Source organism: Hemiscyllium ocellatum, chromosome 1 (genome assembly GCF_020745735.1).
Source record: "Hemiscyllium ocellatum isolate sHemOce1 chromosome 1, sHemOce1.pat.X.cur, whole genome shotgun sequence".
NCBI lineage: Eukaryota > Metazoa > Chordata > Chondrichthyes > Orectolobiformes > Hemiscylliidae > Hemiscyllium > Hemiscyllium ocellatum.
The window spans coordinates 157,768,854-157,782,199 of NC_083401.1; positions in this window are offsets into that span (position 1 = coordinate 157,768,854).

The following is a 13,346-nucleotide window of genomic DNA, read 5'->3' on the forward strand; positions in this document are numbered from 1 at the left end:
TGAAGATATTGTAGAAACTTAGCAGGTCTGGCAGCGTCTGTGAAGATAGAAGCAGAATTAACATTTTGGTTCCAACGCATTTGTGCATTTTTAAAATTTCAGATCTCCAGTTCTTTGGTACGAGAATTGCGATGCACGATTAAAGTACACCTCAAATAATTTTGGGCCTTACTGAATTTTGCAGGCAAACCCATTTTACTAATTTGACAATGGTTTTCTATTGTATTTTTGACAATGTAGTTAAATTTAAATTTAAATTGCCAACATCAAAGTTCCAGTCTACATTTCTGCAATTTGCCTGCTCTTTGCAAATAATTCACCACGTTGGTGTTGCTCAGTCTCGCACTCATTTGTAAATGATGACATGTCTGCACTTGACTCAATTTCAGCTTGCCTCAAAACCTGTCGACCTGGATCAGTGCATGATTACATTTAATTTGGCTGGCTGTTACAACTTGAATTTTCTTGTCTCCCATTTTCACAGGCACTGGATCCAAAACATAATGGAACACATGAATTACACAAGCTCATAGGCTAAACAACACTGTTTTCTCTTTCAGGTACACAGTGCAATTAAGATGGAGTATTATACAAACCCCAGTGCCAGTTCTGCTGCATATATTGCTACAACAACGTGGTATGGCTTCATGGTCAATTCCTGCCACTCAGAAATAGTTCATTATCATTGGAGTAGAAATATCCAGTGGTGCTACGGAGGTTCCTCCAATATAACTTAAAAAGATTTCCAGGTGGCAGCAAATCCCTGAAAATGATAATATATGATCTAAGGGAAGCGACTCACATTAAAGCAATCTCAATACTTAACTCTCCAACACATTCTGGAAGTTCAGTGTATTTTATTCCTAAACCTACGCCACATTATTGATGTGACTGATAACAGAAAAGTCTTCCAAACTTACTTTCTTTACATGAAATGATATGCCTTCCCCACTGCAATATTCTAAAGTTGACCAAAAACAGATGGTTTGGTCATCTAGGGTGGGACCCAAAATGTTGTCAGACAATTTTTTAATCAGCACCGTAAGGGAAAATGCCACTGGTGAATATTTTATTACTCAAAAATCTTACAAAAACACCCTTTCATGTTAAAAACTTTCCAAAATCTACTAAATTGCTCCCTTCCACCCTCCAAATGCTATAACAACATTTGACACAACGCCAAATCTCAACACATATAAAACCAGTACATTCCATTCCATTCTCCTTTTCTGACATCCAAATAGAAAATCTGTAATTTTGGGTTTTAATGTCTTTCTGCACGTCATTTATCTGTACAATAAAATCCGTGTTGTATTGTTATTAGCTTTTGTAATTTTGAAAACAATGGCTCCGTTCAATTAAACAAAATAAATTTACCTGGTTAAGCCTTGTTGGATTCTGTCTTGCCTTCAGTATTTTGCCGATTTTCAGTGCCTCACATTACCCCCAAATCCCTGGTTCTAGAGACTGGACTTATTCAGGGAATGTGAAATGAAGAGGGCAGTAGACAGGTGTCTCAGGGCAAAAGAATCTCTGTATTTATTTACAATACAAAAGGTAAGTATAATACAAGAAATAAATGCAGAGAAGATAAACAGTGAAGTTAACACAAACAATTATGCAGAGGACAGTTATACTATTAGCTAAATTAAACTCTATTAAAACTTAAAACAAGGGTTTTAATTACCCGAATTTTAATCAGGCTTCCAGGGGTCCCATGCACTGTCACCACTCACTGTCCCCTCCCTGTTGCTAGGTTACAAACTTTGGGGTCTTGGGAGTTTAAGCTCATCACTGAGGCTGTTCACACTTGCTGCACCCAGTGCCTGGATGAAGTCTTTGGACTGCGTAAGCTTTCTGTCTGGGTTAAGTGTGCTGATGCGGTAGGCTGTGTAATGGATCTATCAGGTAAGTACTTAGTTTTCCTTAGGTCTCTTTTATATCTTTCCCCTCTCACCCTAAATCTATGCCCGCTAGTTCTGGACTCCCTGAGCCCAGGGAAAAGACTTTGCCTATTTACCCTATCCATGCCCCTCATAATTTTATAAGCCTCTACACAGTCACCCCTCAGCCTCCGACGCTCCAGCCTCTCCCTATAGCTCAAATCCTCCAACCCTGGCAACATCCTTGTAAATCTTTTAGATTAGATTAGATTAGATTACTTACAGTGTGGAAACAGGCCCTTCGGCCCAACAAGCCCACACGGACCCGCCAAAGTGCAACCCACCCGTGCCCTTACATTTACCCCTTACCTAACACTACGGGCAATTTAGCATGGCCAATTCACCTGACCCTTTCAAGTTTCTGATAGGAAGGATTGCACGCAATCTTCCAACAGTGGACGAACCAATATCCTGTACAGCTGCAACATGACCTCCCAACTCCTGCACTCAATACTCTAGCCAAATGCCTTCTTCACTATCCTATCAACCTGCGACTCCACTTTCAAGGAGCTATGAACCTGCACTCCAAGGTCGGTTTGTTCAGCAACACTCCCTAGGACCTGACCATTAAGTAGATAAGTCCTGCTAAGATTTGCTTTCTCAAAATGCAGCACCTCGCATTTATCTGAATTAAACTCCATCTGCCACTTCTCAGCCCATTGGCCCATTTGAGAAAGATCCTGTTGTAATGTGGGGTAACCCTCTTCGCTGTCCACCACACCTCCAATTGTGGTAGCTCCAGTGTTACTAACATTGGAAAATCTGGTCCAGTATATTGCATTCCATAGGTGTGCATTGGCTGGAATTCAGAGAATGAGATTGTAAGCATACTGTACAGAATTTCTAATTATGATCAACCTTTTGTTGGAATGGTATAAATTCAACCTTGTTTACACAGCTGCTAAACTATTGCCTTCGGATTTAAGAGACAATTCAGAGATATGACAGAAATTGGCAAATACATTAACATCAAAGCATGAATTAGAGAATTTACTGCATCATCAAGTTCAATAGGTGCTGGTGTATGAAAAGGCTGATGAAAGCAATAATGGCAATTTTAGGTTCAAGTTTGTTTACATATTTAGAAAATCTGAATTGCAAAATATTAACTGTTGTATCAATACTTCAGCAGAAGTTCACTCTAGCACAACTCCATACTAAGTTGATTAGAAACAATTAATCTGTCTTTTGTATTAGCAGAGCACAGAGAAAAAACATTTCATCCATCCGAACCCTGCCTCTACCTTACACCAAACACATGGGGTAAAATAACATCTCTGCATATGGATGCATTTGTTAAAAATGCATTCCGCAAAATTACCTGTTCCCTTTCCAAGATTTCCCATTTATCAGCTTTAATGGACTTGATGAAAATGTATAATTTTGCAATGTGTGCTCCCAATACATGTCATTTGGCAGAGTGTGTATACTGTAATTACTGATGGAGCAGTGATGAATCTGGTATAAATCCAGATTATTATCATATGGGCGAAGTAACTGAAGGCTGATGGAACATTGCACTGCTTCCTGAAACTGAGTAGTAAGCTTGTACACTCAATCTTCAAACACTTAAAGTCATAGAGATGTACAGCATGGAAACTGACCCTTCGGTCCAACCCGTCCATGCCGACCAGATATCCCAACCCAATCTAGTCCCTCTGCCAGCACCCAGCCCATAACCCTCCAAACCCTTCCTATTCATATACCCATCCAGATGCCTTTTAAATGTTGCAGTTGTACCAGCCTCCACCACTTCCTCTGGCAGCTCATTCCATACATGTACCACTCTCTGCGTGAAAATGTTGCCTCTTCGGTCTTTTTTATATCTTTCCCCTCTCACCCTAAACCTATGCCCTCTAGTTCTAGACTCCCCCACCCCAGAGAAAAGACTTTGTCTATTTATCCTATTCCATGCCCCTCATGATTTTGTAAACCTCTATAATGTCACCCTTCAGCCTCTGACGCTCTGGGGAAAATAGCCTTGGCCTATTCAACCACTCCCTGTAGCTCAAATTCTTTTATTACGCAATCTCAAAAGATGCTTATTATGTTTAATTATAATGTAATTGAGAAGCGGGCAGTTACTCCGTTCACTTTAAGAGGTCTGGCAGTGCAGTGGGTAGTATCCCTGTCCAAACAAGAGGCTCTGGGTTCAAGTCCTGGTCCAAGAGATATTTTCTAATTAACCTGTTTGCAGATGTTATCACACACCTCTGGCACAGCTGGTCCAGAGGTAGGGACACTATCGCTGCGCCATAAGAGTATTTTAAATCCTGCTCTAGCACCACAGAAGATGTGTTCGAAATGTGGTTGAATTAGTTGTATATCAACTTGTAAATCCTTCTGACAAATACCATTTGTAGGAAGTGGGAAAAGTTTCTGAACAGCCATGTAATGGAGCCTCTCCTGTTATTATCCATAGTTCCAGGCTACAAGATGAACACATGTTGCCCCAGCAACCTAGACTCCTTGGGGAATTAGTTGGTTGGATGGCTGGTGTAGATCAGATTGATGCCAGTTCCACAGGTTTGGTTCCCATTTTGATTAGTGTCGGGTCAAGGTCTGCTCTCTTGCCTGACCTGTGTCGGAGATCATCGTGTTGTTTGTCTGATCTGCCTTTTCCTGAAGAAGGAAAACATATGTTTTAATTTGTGATAAGGTGGTGTAAAACATATCTTTTCCTTCTTCCTGACAGCCTGAGATAATGGCATCACAATATCAGATGGTTAGCAATAGTTTCTTGTCTGACAGCATTCAGAAGGAAGTTAGTTATCTGAAAATCACAGCATATAGCTTCGAAATTATATATTCTTCCAAAAAAAAGGATACATCAAGATGTAAAACTGCTAGAAATCATCATAATGAATTCTTCAGGAGAAAATAATCTTGGTAGCAACATTCGTCTTGATGGGTTAAAGAACCGTTTTCCATTAGGTTAATTCAGCTGTATTTACTGTCAATGATCCAAAAAATACAAACTGAGACAAATATTGGGGAATAGTGTAATTAATGAAGGTAATGTTTCATACTGTGTGGTTACAAGACAAATTCACTGATCCCCTGCTCCCAAATGAGACAGGGCCACTATTTATAAATAGGGCAAATCTGTTGTTCTGATTTACTGTTCCCCCATTCCCTTTAAGCACAGCTGTTCTTTCTATCAGAAAATGGGATCAACGAGCTTACCTATATTTACAGCATCTTAAATATTTTCTCTAAAATCTCCAATGGTAGCACTACATAGTACTTCTTAAAGCAACACTTTCAATATGAAGTCTCAATCACCGCAAACACACATCTAAAAGCTGGGCGTGGTGGTCACTGCGACCGATTTGCAGCTGTTCCCAATTTTCCAATGATTAAAATTAATCATTGCACTGACCCTTGATTCCGTTCTCACATCAAATGTGGTTCAAGCAAGATATTCTGCTTCAAACACTGTAACCATAGAAATACCGATACATTAGCGTGGCCCTTCTCTGGGTGTTTGATCGCCGTGATGAAAATCCTTTAAGCTGATCCGTTACAAGACAACTTGTGCTGTAAGAATCCTAAAAATCACTTGTGTTTTATTGATTGCAGCGGCTCAAGGAATATTAGTTCCATAAATAAAAAGGACTTAAATCATTTCACTTCAAAAGAAGTCCCATATTTCAAATTTGTTTGTGAAATGCATTGTGAACGCCGACACAAAAATAAATGGCATCTGTCAGTATAGGAATCATTCTCTATCAATCGTAAAATTTGTGAGTCTTGAAATTTTCTCTAATTCCAAGATCATCTCTAAATTACCTCACCAGCCTTAGGGATGAAACCGGAATGATAGTTAATCCATCACAAAACCAAATCTGATTCAATATTGTTGTTACAGTTTTTTATGGATAGTTATACTGTTGTGTCTATAGTAAACAGGAAACTATTCATAGAATAACAGGAAGGTTGACAATAATCGGTAGGAACACATTCCAAACATCCAGAAAACTATCTGTGATGATTTCTAACAGTTTTACATCTTGATGTGTCTTATTTTTGAAAGAATGTATAATTTCAAAGTTATGTGCTGTGAATTTCAGGTAATTTTCACTTCCTCCTGAATGCTGCCAGACAAGAACCTATTGCTAATCATCTGATATCGTGATGCTGTTACCTCAGGTTGTCACCTTCATTTCACAAAATTGGCATGTAGAATATTCTGTGAGGTCCAGACAAATCAAAACTGCTTGAAGACACAGGTTTTGACTTCAATAGTTAGCTCCTCCTAAATCGTGCTTTCATAACTCTTTTGGCAAATGCAAGCAAACATATTGGGTTGTAAAATCTTTTGTTTCAAATATTCAAGCTAGTGGAGTTTCGATCAGGGATTGGCAACTGGAAATAGTGGCTCTTTGTGTGCTGTGGTTTACTGGCATTTTTCAATGGTTCACAGCATTCAATATTTTTAATTGGCCTGTTCAAACACAATATCACTCCTGCCCCCTTGTGCCTACTGCTGTTCTCACCACCTGTAGTCTGGCTCTGACCCTCTTCAGCCTGTGCCCTGGATGACTGGCACTGCCCTTCGCTGTAGCTCATGTTCAGACACTATCCCCAGATCATGTTATTCTCTAGCATCGAAGCCTACCAGGGGATGCCAAGCCAACAGAACCCCTAGGTAGCCTTGGGAAATGTCCCATAGAGAATGCCCTGCAGAAAGCAGGATGCACTGTCTAGTCTTTCACACAGAGGGTGGTACGTGTATGGAATGAGCTGCCAGAGGAAGTGGTGGAGGCTGGTACAATTGCAACAGTTAAGTGGCATTTGGATGGGTATATGAATCGGAAGGGCTTGGAGGGATATGGGCCGGGTGCTGGCAGGTGGGACTAGATTGGGTTGGGATATCTGTTCGGCAAGAACAGGTTGGATCGAAGGGTCTGTTTCCATGCTATATATTTCTATGACTCTAAGTCGACACTGACCCTCAGAAGAGCAACCCACCCAGACTCATTTCCCTCTGACTAATGCACCTCACACTATGGGCAATTTAACATGGCCAATTCACCTGACCTGCACATCTTTAGACTGTGGGAGGAAACCCACACAGACAAGGGGAGAATGTGCCAACTCCACACAGACAGTCACCCGAGGCTAGAATTGAACGTGGGGCCCTGGTACTGTAAGGCAACAGTGCTAACCACTGAGCCACCGTGCTGGCTATAATTGAGAAAATAAAGTCTATGCCTGTCACTGAATCTGTTTACTTGCGAATTAAGCTATATGAATAGATTAGATCGCAAGAGTCGGGGAAACAGGCCCTTCAAGTCCACACTGACCCTCCAGAGAGTAACCCATCCAAACCCGTTTCCCTCTGACTACCGCACCTAACAGTATGGGCGATTTAGCATTGGCAATCCACCTGACCTGAACATTTTTGGACTGTGGGAGGAAATCCACGCAGACACGGGGTTTGCGTGGGTTACACGCTGAATTCCAACACCAGAGGGAGAAGTTCAGTTCAAATCCCCTGCTCCATGAGCACAGAAAAGGAGACCAATAAGGATGAAGTAAGCCATTCAGCCCATTGAGTCTTCTCCATCATTTTACAAGATCATGGTCGATTTGGTAATCTTCAGTGTCACTTGCCTACCTTTTCCCCATAATGCTAGCTTCCCTTACAGCTGAAAGTCTATCTCAGCCCCAGCCTCTACAGCCTGCTGAGGTAAAGAATTCCAGAAACTGATTCCCTTCTAAAAGAGGAAATTCCTCCTAATTTCTATCTTAAACATGCAACGTTTTATTCAGAGATTATGCCCAACTCTTCTTAGATTCTCCTGGAAGGTGAAACAAACTTCTGCATCTATCCTGTCACAACCCCGAAGAATGTTTTAATGTTTCAATAATGTTGCTTTGTATTCTTCTATACTCCAAGAAGTACAAGCCCATATATATTCCAACAACTACTCAGTCTGTCCTATAATACAGTGCTGCAAATGTGTTGCTGGTCAAAGCACAGCAGGTTAGGCAGCATCTCAGGAATAGATGCTGCCTAACCTGCTGTGCTTTGACCAGCAACACATTTGCAGCTGTGATCTCCAGCATCTGCAGACCTCATTTTTTACTATAATACAGTGCCTCCATATCTGACTTGGAATGTTATAAGCATTTTTGGGTCCCTTCTTCAGGGAAAGAAAACTGGCATTGCAGGCAATTCAGAAAAGGTTCATGAGCCCTAGATCATGTCTGGAGGTCCTGTGGTCTAAAGCCTTGATTATTAGGCCAAAAATCTTGTTGCTACATTTTAAAATGCCATGGCTTGTCAGTATTGATTACAGGAGGTTTTCCCCTCCAGGAGAGAGCTAGCAGCTGCATTCATGTCTTTCCTGCCTCCAGGGCCTGGGAGGGAAGGAGGTGGAAGTCTTGTATGAGCCTTTAAACCCTCCCCCCTCACATTTCTCCCATTCCAACCCAAGTTGGCCTGAAAGCGGGATGACCACTGGGCCAGCTGAAAATCCCAGTAAGGATGGGAACAGGGCTTTCAAAGTGACAACAATTTGCCAAAATTGACTGGATTGTTCTTGAGCCACTCCCTTTGAAAACGGATCAGGGTTGGGATTGCATTGGCAAAGTGTTACCAAGGCCAGCTGTGCGGAATTGTGTGTGCTGCCTGCTCCGACCCCATCCCAGACTCATTTGTAAATTTGGTCCAGGGTGCCAGTGTGACTTGGTGAGTAGCATACTCAGCTCTAAGGCAGATGTTTACGGATTTAAGTCCTCACTGGGAATTAAAGCACAGGATCTAGGTTGCAGGACCAATGGAATTCAGGGCTATCAAAATTGTATCTTTCACAAGAGTCATTTCTGTCATTATTAAGAAGTATTGAAAGTACATTAGAATGACCAGATGTCATTTAAGGCACTACATAAATGCAATTTATTGTTTCTGAAGATAATTATATTATATACTAGTTTTTTTGTATAAAACATTTTTGAATACCATATGTTGTCATAGCATGGACCTGTTCCTTGCATACAGATAGAACTCTTCTTTATATACAATAAAATTTACAACTTGAGATCCTGTCATCCCCGACTCCTGCGATGTTGAAGATTTGGTTGCAAAGGAGGCTCATGTATCTTGCATTGGGAATGAATATCATTTGCCTGACGTGGAGAAACTCAAAGACGTACCATCGAGTGTGTTGAAGAGTTAAAAAAAAAATTGCTTTACCTTGCTTTAACAATCCCACTGCACTGATTCCAGGATCTGTTTTAAATTGTTGTCAATGGCCTTACAGCATCTGGATAATTTCCATGAATAGTTGTCAATCTCAACAAAATGCTTTACCTTCTCCAACTTTCTGTCAGACCCAAACTTTTGTTCTTGTATTTGTACTGATCCTAGTGCCAGCTCGTCACACTACACTCAGCATAAACCTCTGAAATCAGACCACCCTGCTTTTTCTCCCTGAAGACAACATCTAAAGAAAACAGAAAGTTGAGGGAAATACGCAGAAACCAATAAGCAAGAGTTTCTCCTGAAATAATGCTACCCTTTAGGTACCAAGATAAATGAGTGAATATTCTATATATTAAAATCGATCTGCTATTATGACTAATAATTGCATTGATTCAGATCCATTTGAAGGTTAATTTCTCATGTGCTGGTTATCTATGTACAGACATGACATTACTTTGAGATTTGGTGGTAAAAGAGCATATGCCTTCCTTCAGAATGGAGTGGACGTTGAGTAGATCCATATGGCGGTTAATTGCTAAGCTGCCTTTCAACCTTTCATTCTGTTAAGCAGAAATTTAGGGCTGGATTTTCAGTAGCCAATAAGAGGGAAAGGTCGAGTGGATGCACTTTGGAAATGGCACTCCCAGATGCATTCAGTCTTCCAATACCTCCAGACCACACTGCAGTTTTCAAAGCTAGGGATGGAGGTGGGAGGAAGCGACAACTCGCAAGCCTCCAATTAAGCGTCCGTTAAACTGCTCGAATCGTTTGTTATCTGGCTGGAAGTGATGGGAGGAGCAAACATTCTGGGCACAAAGAGTGTACAGCTGTTCGAAGTCGAAAAGTGTGCCGCTGGTAAAGCACAGCAGGTCAGGCAGCATCTGAGGAGCAGGAGAGTCGACTCTCCTGCCTATCGGATACTGCCTGACCCATTGTGCTTCAACTCTGACTTTCCAGCATCTGCAGTCCTCACTTTCGCCTGAGAGCTGTTCGAAGCACAGCTGTCTAATGGTTGCAATTGATATAGAGCTTTGGAAAGAAAGGGAAATTCTAACTGACTAAGTTGCCATTGTCAGAGCAGAGCAGAGTTAGAAAATGTCATGACTGACCTTTTGGCCTTAGGTGGCCTGGTGTCTTGCCTGCCCCATTCTGTCAAATCCCATCCTATTTGGCCTCCAGAATCAGCCTCTGCTCCCAGCGCCAAACATCGTTCACCTCTGGGTCTTTCAGCATAAAAGTAAGGTCATATCAGTCAGGCAGATGACACACAGGATCAAGAACTGGAAATTATCCAGGCATGAGTTTTCTCCCTCCACATTGTAAGTCCTGTCCCAAATTTTCACATTTTTAGTTCATTGGTTCAAAGGATACATTTGCTAAATGGTATGGGATATTCATCACATTTTATAAGTGCTTAAAAATGCCTGGTTCGAAAAGAGATGTATGGTGAGTTTGAAAGTGTGTTTGCTCAGTCTACACTGGGTTGACTGGGACTGGCTGTAAGCACTGTTGAAACTGACAGCTTTTTTGGCTAAGTGTGAGTTGTGCCAAGCCCTTTGGAGAGTTGGTCGCCCTGAAAGCCTCATGTTTTCTTACTAAAAGCACCTCACTAATCAGGAGAAAGTGAGGACTGCAGATGCTGGAGATCGGAGTTGAGAGTGTGGGGCTGGAAAAGCGCAGCAAGTCAAGCAGCATCCGAGGAGCAGGAAAATCTCGGCGCACTTCACTAACTACCTACCCCATCCTATGGCATCTCCCACATCAGATTTCTGCCAGATTACCACATGCTCTTCTGGGAATAACTCACCACGGAGCAGATATCCAACATAAAATTGGCACCCTATGCACCTGAGACGCCACAGTGTACCCTAATAAATACGGGTGTTTCTAAGCTGTCCTACTCATTGAATGATGTGTCCACAAGAGGTCATGGAAGGAAATGATGGCACCACAATACACTGACAGGAATCTGGAAGTCCTGGAGGATGGAATAGTGTAGAGAAGGGTCATTGCCTTCTCAGAGGACAGCCGGAGGACATTACACCAGCATAACCTTCTAGCCTGATCTAATGTCATTGCATGGATTAGTGCCATCTCCAGCATTCAGAGAAATGACCAGAAGTGGTGTAAAATGACCAATGACCTTCTCTGCTCTGCCAGGGTAAAGGCTACATTTGTCTCAGCCGCCTCAGATGCACTCTAACTCTGGCATTGCACCCAATTCCCACCGAGTTATGCTGCTGTCAGTACTGCCTGAAAAACCCTTCCCTCCCTCATTCTGCCACTTTAACCTCCCACCCCTGCATGCACTCTGTTTTGCCTCCACAGTCAAGCTCACCACCGTTCCACCACATACGCCGCTATTAACAACCATGCTACTCATTTGCATCTCATTCATTTCCCTCTTGTTTTTTCTCATTCCAGGAGAATGCAGCCAATGACGGGCCAGAGAGAGTCTGTATGGGTGGAGGTGTGCCCAACATCAAGCTCCTTATCCCCCTGTGAAGACAGAACCTCACAGGAAAAGTCCAGGACTACTTCAGGAATGCAGAAATATACAGGTCCTGCCCGATAGAACATAGAACATAGAAAAGTACAGCACAGAACAGGACCTTCGGTCCATGATGTTGTGCCGAGGATTAATCCTAATGTAAAATAAAATAACCTAACCTACGCACCCCACAATTCACTGCTGTCTTTGTGCATGTCTGGCAGTAGCTTTAATGTCCCTAATGGCTCTGCTTCCACCACCACCGCTGGCAATTCATTCCATGCATTCACAACTCTCTGCGTCAAGAACTTACCTCTAACGTCTCCTCTATACTTTCCTACTGATATCTTAAAACTATGACGCCTCGTGCTAGTCAATCCTGCCCTGGGGAAAAGTATCTGCCTATTAATTCTATCTATGCCTCTCATTACTTTGTATACCTCGAGCAGATCACCTCTTTTCCTCCTTCTCTCCAGACAAAAAATTCTGAGCTTAGTCAACCTCTCCTTGTAAGACATGCCCTCCAGTCCAGGCAGCATCCTGAATGAGCAGATGTGTTAGTCCCACTCTCTTCCCACTGAAGCTCTCACAGTCACCCCACTGTCAGTTTCAAATATTACATGCCACTTCTAATTTATTAGCCATTTGCCTCTCTCTCTCTCTCTGCAGGTTCCTCCAGTCGCTTCATTGCTTCTGCAGAGAAATGCCTGGTTCCTGCAGCGGCATGGTGGGCGGCACGGTGGCACAGTGGTTAGCACTGCTGCCTCACAGCGCCAGAGACCTGGGTTCAATTCCTTACTCAGGCGACTGACAGTGTGGAGTTTGCACGTTCTCCCCGTGTCTGTGTGGGTTTCCTCCAGGTGCTCCGGTTTCGTCCCACAGTCCAAAGATGTGCAAGTCAGGTGAATTGGCCATGCTAAATTGCCTGTAGTGTTAGGTAAGGGATAAATGTAGGGGTATGGGTGGGTTGCACTCGGTTGGGCCGAAGGGCCTGTTTCCACACTGTAATGTAATCTAATCTAATCTGCATTGGCAGGGTTGCATCTCTCACCCCGAACCAACCCGGGTACTGGCCCCTTCGAGAATGTGGGAGTAAAATCTGATGAGCGCTCATCGTGGCAGCTTGGGCAGTTGGTCCAGTAACAAATGTCCAGACCATTGGTCCTGAGAGAAGTGCTGAGACCAGACTCAGGCAAGAGAGGACCCAATGGTGTCAGCAATCAGAGACTTCATCCACATGCACAGGAAGGAAGAGGAGCAATAGGCAGGTATGTGGCAAGCGGTGGCCCTCATAGCCCAGAGGCTTTAGGAGTACAGCAAATCCTCAAGGGGTGCTGGTTGGGCACACGGACCTGCACTCCACCGCCCCACTCATTTTTCCTCAGTACCAAAGGCATGGCCACAGAGTTATGGGGAGCATTGACTCTAGACCCATTTCCTCCTGTTTCCAAGGAAACTGGTGGCACTGGCGAGAAGATCAACCCCATCCCATGTTTCTCAGCAGTTTCCAGGCAGGACACTCCAGAGGTGGCCAAGCCCTCCTCCTCTGCCCCTTGCTTGCCCCACCAAGTTGATGTTGAAGCTGAGAAAAGTCAACTTGCCTCTGGGGCCAATAAGGCCCACATCAGAGCAGTCTCCCTCCACCCCAACTGCAGAACGAGGGAGTGCACTTTAGATTAGATTCCCTACAGCGTGGAAA